This window comes from Lycium barbarum, chromosome 1 (genome assembly GCF_019175385.1).
Source record: "Lycium barbarum isolate Lr01 chromosome 1, ASM1917538v2, whole genome shotgun sequence".
NCBI classification, from domain to species: Eukaryota; Viridiplantae; Streptophyta; class Magnoliopsida; order Solanales; family Solanaceae; genus Lycium; species Lycium barbarum.
The window spans coordinates 36,737,025-36,746,225 of NC_083337.1; positions in this window are offsets into that span (position 1 = coordinate 36,737,025).

The window sequence follows — 9,201 nt, forward strand, 5'->3', positions numbered from 1 at the left end:
GATTTGATGGCTACAAAGTCTACGTCAGCGTCAAGAAGGGCCTTTGAAAGATCCAATTTATTATCCAAAGCTTCCTAGAAGCCGCCTCGACGTGAATTCAGAATAGCCAGGTCACGGGCTAGGCCTGCCTTATGCTCTTCAGGTCTAGAGCCTGGATCAGGAAGCTTTTGAGCATCTCATTTGCCTCCGAATGAATTCCAGTTTGCTTTCTAGATGGTGGACCCTGACTTGAAGTTTTTGGTGGTCAAAGGTCATGGACCGAAGAGATTTCTCTTTGTCTTCCAGGCTTTGCTTTATCTCATCATAGCTCAACCGTGACTCTTGGAAGCTCGACCGAAGCATCTCCACTTGTCGGCAAAGGCGACGGTTCTTCGGGGCCAGTAGGTCTTCCGCCGGGATAGTCACCACCTTCTCGTCTTTCTTTATCGCTGCAGGTATGGTTTCGTGGCTCTGAAGGATTTGGTCGGCAAGTTGGGACAACAACCCTTTCGAATACTTGTCTTGTGGGCCGGGCTGGGTAGAACTTTCACCATGTTTGGCAGAACAAGGTTGTGCTACCTGGGGCTCAGGCCATGCCTCTGCCCCCAGCTACCTCCGAGGGCTCCACGTCTTCTAGAATTGGGGATTATCCTCCTCTTCATAAATATTTACCACACTGCAATTGACCTCTTCAACCTCTCTCCATGCCTCAATAAGGTGACGGCGGGTTCTCACTCGGGAACCTATCCCCTCGGTTTGCATTCTGGCGGGTTGGGAAGGGCTTTGGGCTTTGCGTTTTTGGTCGCTTAAGGCTCGAGTTGCAGCATTCATAATATTGGACAAAGAAATTTCCCTTGAAGGAATCTTCCGAGAAAACTACCTCCATTTGGGGATGCCCGTACAGGAAGAAAGACTATGAGCATGGGAGAACGTGCGAAGCATAAGTAGAGAGGGGTTTAGTGTCCTACCGTGGATTTTCCATTCCCAACAATCAGAAGTCAAGATTTTCCAAGTCCTAACGGTGTTAGGAGAAGCTCGCAGCAGGTCTATCACCCAATCGAACATTCCCTGCATAAAACCGAGCACCACAAAAGAGGCTGTAAAATAGTGGCTGCGTTAGCAGTTGCATGCATATGTGCGTGGAAAACGACAAAAGCATAATATAAGTTTGAAATTACGAGTGTTATTCTAGGTTTCTGGGAAAGGTTCAGGAGAAGCACGATGGAGAAAGTCGGTTCGGATCATAACGAAGTGGTCACACCAGCCCGATCAAAGTCATCTTCAGCACTGGTAATCAGTCTGCGGGTAAATTGGGGGAACAAATGAACCATTCCCCAGAACAGATGCGGAGAGTAAAGCTGCATCAAGTGGTTAATGGTGAAGGCTAGATCGGCACGATTGGCCAGATATTGGATGCAATAAATTGTTCTCTACAGTTGGGGTGAAAGTTGACCAAGGCAGACTCGCTACCTGTGACAGAAGTTTTCAACTAGCTGGTGGACCGAGAGCTTAAACCCTATGGTGAATGGGCGTGCATGAATCATGGAGTAGCTTTTTACATGGTGACTCATCTTGCCCTCCGTTCCAACTTGATAGACTACGACTTCAGGATCCCAGTTACAGTCCGCGTACACATTAGGGAGGTTATCATTGGTTATCAGTGAATTAATGTCTCTTACTGGTTCATAGCGGGTGACGATGCAAAAATCTCCCTAATATGCACTGTCGAGAGGGAGAATTTCTGCAGCAAAGAAACCCAGGTCAATTTCTTGAGTGGTAGAAGTCTCAGGGCTTTTCCTTGCCTTTGGGAAGGAGAACCTTCAAAGGCATGAGGAGGAGAGGACGATGAGCATGTTAGGCTAGGTAGTGCCATGGTTGGATTCAGATGGCAATTTTTCGTGAGAAGAGAGAAATTTCCAACTTTTTGTAAGGGAAGCAAGTGTATATAGTAGAAGGAAAGAAATAAGTCGTAGTGATAAAACAATTTTGGAGGGATCTTGGGTTTATAGGGAAATATAATCTTTGACTCTCGCGAAATGAGGAGTCACTTGCTATCACGAAACATCAATCGTTGCCACCTTTTATAGGCAGTGACAACTTTGATAGTAGGCATGTCGATTGATGTGATCGATCAGCTTCGTTTCCCGCATAAAATTGGGGAGTTTGAACCTTTTCCACTTCCCAGTTACACTTGTTCGGGTTATCGAAAAGTGGGTGGACTATCTGTATTGGGCTAAATTCGTAAAAAATAGCTGGACAAATGCCATGGGAACACGTGTCAATAGATTTGATTTGGATGCAGATCAGCATTCGGCGCCTTCGGTAAAGGTCTAATGATACCGAAGGAATTGAATGGTCCGGTTACTCGTGGTATTGAAATAGCACTAGATTGGAAGGAAACGATCAACCGTTACAAGCAAGCCTTCCACCTTCTATGGGGCATTAATAGGCTTTATTGCCCTCTTTATTGTTTGACATTATTGTGACATTAATACTCATTATCCTAAGTATAAATAAGACTTATCATTTCATTGTGAAGGACACGAAATCCAAGAGATATACACAGCATATATGCCACACTTTCATTGTTCTGGAGTTTATTTACTATTCTTTGATTCAACAAGGTCCGAGTTAGTAGCGCGACCGGAGCAACTGATCCGCAGCTATATCACGAAGCTAAACCAAGGCTCAGGCTATTTTTAATTATGTACTTATATTTCATTCCAGTCGATTTAACTATCAATTACATCGTTTTTTTATCACTTTAGTCCACGTGTCCTTGACCACGTACACAAATTTAACTGAACCGATTTTTAGGTAAACAATTCCATAGGTGCTAGATGAGATAGGTCTTATTTTCTTCTTCGTACGTATTAGTCATTATCAAGTGATGGGTGCTTAAAATCATGTTCAAGAAATCCTATAATCACTTATTTAATCCCTTTTTCAAAATGACAATCTTAAATCCAAGATATCAAACGAAAAAACATATTTTAAAATACATTTTGTGGTCTAATCTTTTCAATTTAAAAGAGAGGGGATTATGAGACAATTAAAAGGAGAAGCATGTGGCAGTAAATTTGACACCCCCCTGCACGTCCTGGATATTTGGAGTGTGGATGGGGGGCTAACATCGAGTATCATGAATTGGGATGGGCATGAATCTGATATAGTGATAAAGAAACGAACCTTGGGTGTAACTCAACTCAAAAAGACAAGGGGTGAGAATTCTAGAAAAAGAGATCAAAGAACCCATACCCACTCAATGTGGAATATTTGACAGTATTCAAAGCTAAGCAAAAGAAAATAATAAAATATAAACCAAGGCAACGTGGATGCTATGAAAGGATTTCCTTGTATGTTGTACTAAAATCCAAGGAGGGTTAATAGTAGAAATTCAAAGTGAAAATGTCTCACTTAGTAGGTTGACTGTGTTTGTTGTAAAGGGTTATGAAGGACAAAAGCATACAAAAGAAGAGTTGGGCCTATACTTCTTTTTGTAAGCTCTCAATGATGGTATTGTCCTCTCCTTATAATAACTTAAGAAGCTTGTGTATGGCATTGCAATTGCATGATGCTGGCTTTTCTGCCACCAATTAGAACCACTTGTTTCCTGTACTATTTGATTGATATCAACAAATACATAATTATAATTAAGTCAAGCACTCAAGAACTCGTATAGACGGTGACAGAGTCAGGATGTTCATTAAGGGGGTTCAAAAATATGATGAAATAAATATAAAAAGAAGCCAAAGGGGTTCAACATATACTATATATGCATAAAAAATAATTTTAATCATGTATATACAATGGAATCTACCGCCGAAGGGGCTTCGGTGAACCCCTTCAACCCTACTTAGCTCTGCCCCTGTGTGTAGAGACACATTCTCGCCGGATTATTCTTTTGAGTTCAAGTGTTCAACTTATATAGACGTTGATAGTATAAATAAATTTTCAGTAGTGACTTTCTTTGTATGAGTAAAATCTCTATCTACCGTGTGGCTTTTATCTTTTAAAATTTTCTCAATCGGGTATTAATTACAGTTGAGAGTTGTCAGTATGTAAACTACAGATGAAATTTTTTGTTAGAGTGCTTTACTTCCTTGGTGAGCTTATTCGGCAGCTGCAAATTCAAAATGTGAAGGTTGCATGTGTCATATAATTTCCTTTAATGTACACCTCGCACTGCCCATATATAATCTGAGTAGGAGTGTGTTTATTGGGTTTGGTTAAGTTTAAGTTGATTTGGTTAAGTTTAAGTTTTTTATTCTTATAAATGAAAATGTATATATCTCTTCTGTCTAATAGAACACTTTACATCCATGTAGTCAAATTTTTAGTTTATACTTGGACAAAGGCGGATTTGAGATTTAAATTCTACGAGTTCAATCTTAAGATTTTTAGTATTAAACCCATTATATTTTAAAGTTGTGGGTTCATATCGATTATAATTATAATTTTAAGAATTTTTTACACATATATTTATGCTGAGCGTCCAAAATTAGGGTTCAATTGAACCCCCACTTATAATGCTAGATACGCCACTGTACTTGGATAGATAGTTTCTTTTTGCAGCAATGTACATACATCCTTATACATTATTATACAAAATTTATGTATATCTATATAAAAATTCATCTATCTTATATAAAAGTGTATAATAATGTATAAATATGCATCTATCTTGTATAAAAAGATATAACACATTTCTAGCTACAAAGACGAAATATCTTCTGCTACAATTTTTGAAGTAAAACTAGTTTGAGACTTACGGTAGTTCTCCTTGGAGGAAGCAGAATGTCTGCAGCAACCCGACTCGAACTACTGGTCATTGCAAATATTCCAATTTTCATAGCCCAAAAATTTCTTCTATGATGTAGAGATAACTAACCCTAGACATTCTCTAGATGATTTAGAATGTGTCTTCCACCACCCATAATATTGTTTATATAGATAATATTAGGGCTTAGGGTTAGATTAACTAATGGACCGACTCACTTAGCTAGCAACCCAGTGTATTTAGCCCAAATTAACATATTGCACTTGCACATAAGGAAGTGCTCAAGCTCTATCAAGCTAAAGAAAAACATATTTTCCTTTTCTTTCTCTTGCATCATTCATACTGAATAAATAGGTTGTGCGACTAGCATACTGTGAGAGCACGTTGCTATACACATGTTAGGAATATATAGCCTCCATTGTTGTCTTGAATTTTTTTCTTGCATTCACAATAATGACTCATAAGTCAAAATCGATATCAGTAAATACAACTTAAATGAGATGCCATAAGTGATCTTCCTCTTCTCATGAGTGTGTAAACTTGAATTCAATTCATTGTTCTAGTCATGCTCTGCCATCGAATCTGTCATGGTCATTTGGTAGCATTCTAAGACAGCGAACATCAAATCAAGGTTCAAGCAACTGATAGGAGTCGTGCAGGCACTTAATTTGGGGTCTCACATATGGTATGAAGCATGTGCTACAACATTTTCTCCTTTATCTCATGAGATAATTCTGTATAGATGTTATTCAGACACCATGTGCACCTGAACTGAGTTTCTTGATCCACTCAATAAATGTGAACTCACATCTGAGCTCTGAAGGTAGATTAGGTGAAACTTATTTCCACCAATAAGATACTACAATAACCTTTTTATCATTATTTATACGATGCTAAAGATCTTTAAGTCATGTGCTCTTAAATTATCCGTAAGATAATGTACTTAAAATCTTGTCTCATCACCCATCAATACTAAAATGATGGAGGGGGTCACTTGTGCAAAAGGCTGACCTTTATTTACCACACATACCTTTTAATGATAAGAAAAATGCACAACAAGCAATTACAACATGAAGGTACAGTAAATACCACAATAAGAATGTGCACAAACATTCAAGTGATAAGTATGTGCATAGTCAAAACTTTATCTGCTATTAAAAAATAATAAACATTTGGGAAAGTCTGAGAAAATAAAACAATAAATCAACGACAACAAATAAAAGCCTACGTAGTCCTTTAGATCTAGCATGTTCTATAAACACATCTCTAGGAATTGGTTTACTCAATCGATCTGCAACCATTTCTTTTGTGTAGATATGCTTTACGTTTAATGCATCGTGTGCTACCACATCTTTTTTTAAATTGGACTTGATATCAATGTGTTTGATTTTACAATGATATTTTTGGTCCTTGGTGCTTAATATCGCAACTTCTATTACAATAGTTAGTCATTGGATCAACACTTGTAGCATCACCAATCAAATGCCCCAAAAAAATCTTTTTAGCCACACAGATTCTTGTGCAGCTAGGGAAAAAGACACAAACTCAGCTTCCATTGTGGATCAGGCCTCACACGATTGTTCTTACTACTCCATGGTATAACACCATTATTGAGCAGAAAAATATATTCAGAGGTGGAATTTCTCTTGTCCATACCTCATCCATAATCATTATGTTACACCTCGGAAAATCTTCCGTTGATGCACAAGTGAATAGACTAGTGAAGAGTATGAGTATACGGTATTTCCATAAGTAAGAAATGACGTTCGATGACCCTAGTTAAGATTTCAAAGATGTTTGAGATAGGGGAAGAAAGTTGACCAAGAGAAGGCAAGGCATACGATAGGTATCGGAAAGGAAATACGAGTAACGAGTTAATGGGGATTTAATGACGTCTTGGAGAAGAGTGACAACGTCCCTTAGATTGGTATTGAGGTGTTGAACAAGTGCTAAGAAGGTTCCATAAGGATTGGAGATCAAACGAGTCGACGAAACGAGCTTCGGAATCACTGGGGATTATACGGCCAAACATACTGGCCATATAAATTATACGGTCCGTATGTTGGGACCGTATAATCAGCCCAGAATGGCATAACTATCTGGACCAAATATACGGCCAAACATACGGCCCGTATAAAATGTACGGACCGTATGTTGGTCCGTATATTGGGTCGGGGACTGAAATGGTTCATTAAATAAGGATCCAAGTTTTATTTCATTTCACTTCCATATCACACCCCTTCTCTCTAAAAACTCTCTCTACATTTATTCCCCAAGAATTCAAGTATTATTAGTGATCAACAACACGAACCAAGTGAATCAAGTGTAAGAAAACCCATTAAAGATCATTCAAGTCAAGAAATCTCATTGGAGATGAACTAGGGTTTTTGCTCAAGTGAAGTATTACCAACCAAGGTTTGTTCCTACAATATCTAAGGTAAGATTTATGATATTTCCATGTTGTTCAAGGTATTTGAGAGTTGAAATACTTGGATTGTAGAAGGGTATAGATAAATGGGTCATGAATGTGGAATAGTGCCATTTTGAGTAATAACTTGAATTGAGTCATGATTCTTGATGTGTTGTGATATAAATATGTTATAAATGATGTTGAGAACACGGGATAGGCAATGTATGTGAATGAACATAGTCGTGTGTTATGACCATGGATATGGGTGATTGAAAGTGAATTGAGAAATGTGAATAATGGGGATGAATAAAGATTATTGTTAGGATGTTGCGAATGTATTGTTGACGTTTGGGAGTTGATATAAGCTATGGAGGAATGTCGTATAAATAAAGGATATGCTGTCCGATTTTCTCTAGTTTTAGTCATGCATGCTAGGTATCGATTTCTAATGATAGTATGACTTTAATGAAGGTAGAAACGCGAGCGTTGAAGGGGAACGTGCAAGTGGTAAATAGTTGAACGGAAAGGTATGTAAGGCTAGCCCTTCTTTCATAAGGCATGGTTCTTTGGCCAAACATCTAAATCTTCCATAAGTCTATGATGTCTTTCAAATGATTCGATCTTCCGAGCTATTGAGCTCACGATTCTTGATATGCCACGATTGTACTAAGTTCCTCATATGACGAGCAAGCCTATAAAGATAGATGTAATGAATGACGATAATAGTGATAACGATATTGATGACGAATATAATGGTAATAGCGATGACGATAATGATGGCGATGATGATAGTGATGAAAATAGTAAAGATGCTTATGAGCTATTATGTATATGTATCTATGTATGACGATTATGGAACCCCGAGCTTATAAGGCCGGGTAGAATAAGTATGTATATGATTATATAATGCGCGCACATCTCTGCAGATGGTACGGATAACCCTGATGCCTTGGTAGGGCCAGGTAGATGTAACCCGGAAGCCTTGGTAGGGCCAGGTATGTGTAACCTTGAGCCTTGGCTGGCCAAGTATGTATGAAATACCGATCCTTCATAGTCGGGTATGTTATGTAAATGCTATGTATATGATATGATGATGTATATGATATAGATATGAGAATGAATGCGAATATGATACGATTACGAATAAGAATATGTACATGATATGAATGTGAATAAGGATACGTAATTGGGTACAGATATGAGTATGGATACGGATATGGATGTATGTACACAAATACACATTAGAATTGGAAAGTCCCTATGAAAGGCAAGTAAGTGCTTATGACGATGATATTACTATCTCCCATCCTATGTTATTTCTTATGCTGTCCATTATGCTTCTATGTTGATGTTGATCATGCTTTACATACTCAGTACATTCTTCGTACTGACGTCCTTTTGTTTGTGGACGCTGCGTCATGCCCGCAGGTGCACAGGGAGACAGACTTGATCCATAGCTACATTTTCAGGGACTACATAGCAGAGCTCCACTTCATTCGGAGCTATAGCTTTTGGGTACTTATTCTTTTGTGTACATGATTATGGGCATAGCGGGGTCCTGTCCCGCCTATATGATATGTTATACTCTCCTTAGAGGCTCGTAGACATGTGTATATGGTTAGATATGTTTGGCCTTGTCGGCCTATATTTTGTATATCATTTTGTTAGCCTTGTCGGCTTATGTACGTTGATATGGCATAGATGCCAATGATGATATAAAGGTCTTGTTGTCCAATGGGACTGGCATGATGGATAAATAGAAATGTATGTTTAATTATGTGGCTCACCTAGATGTAAGTGTAAGTGTAAGCCAAGGGGTGCCTGGGTGGGCTAGCACCGGGTGCCCGTCGCAGCCCCCTAGTTGGGTCGTGACACATTATCTGTGTATCTCCTCAAGCATATGTCATTGCCTTCATAGCAAAGTGCATAATCAGAAATTCCATTTAGGTAGCTCATGATCCTTTTAATTGCTTTTCAATGTGCTAGGCTAGGATTGCATTGATATTTTCTTGCCAAGACAACTGCAAAACAA